Below are 401 nucleotides of genomic sequence, written 5' to 3' on the forward strand. Positions count from 1 at the left end.
TTTATATATATATATATATATATTTACATGACAAGACAACATAAAAATATCCAATATATTACATTTTGTCAATTTTAAAAAGAATGAATGCGTTCTGCAAGTGAACTCTTTATACAGGGCCTTACCACAATAGCATATTGTGTACAATGCATAAAGCAGTTACAGTTTTGTTGTACCTATCACATCTATGCAATGCCATGAAAGATATGTTTGCTTCTTATGTTAACTGTTCTTATAAAAATACATACAGATGCATTATGTTTAATCAGTCTGCATTCAGTTGTCCTTATACCTTATTGTACTGTCAGGAGCTGGTGCAATAGATAGACAATCAGAATGCATCAGTATCTGTAGATCAGGGACAGCTGCCTTAAGACAAAATAGTTTTTGCATATTGTGTA

Source organism: Nanorana parkeri, unplaced genomic scaffold, assembly GCF_000935625.1.
Source record: "Nanorana parkeri isolate BGI_ZX_2015 unplaced genomic scaffold, ASM93562v1 scaffold1181, whole genome shotgun sequence".
NCBI classification, from domain to species: domain Eukaryota; kingdom Metazoa; phylum Chordata; class Amphibia; order Anura; family Dicroglossidae; genus Nanorana; species Nanorana parkeri.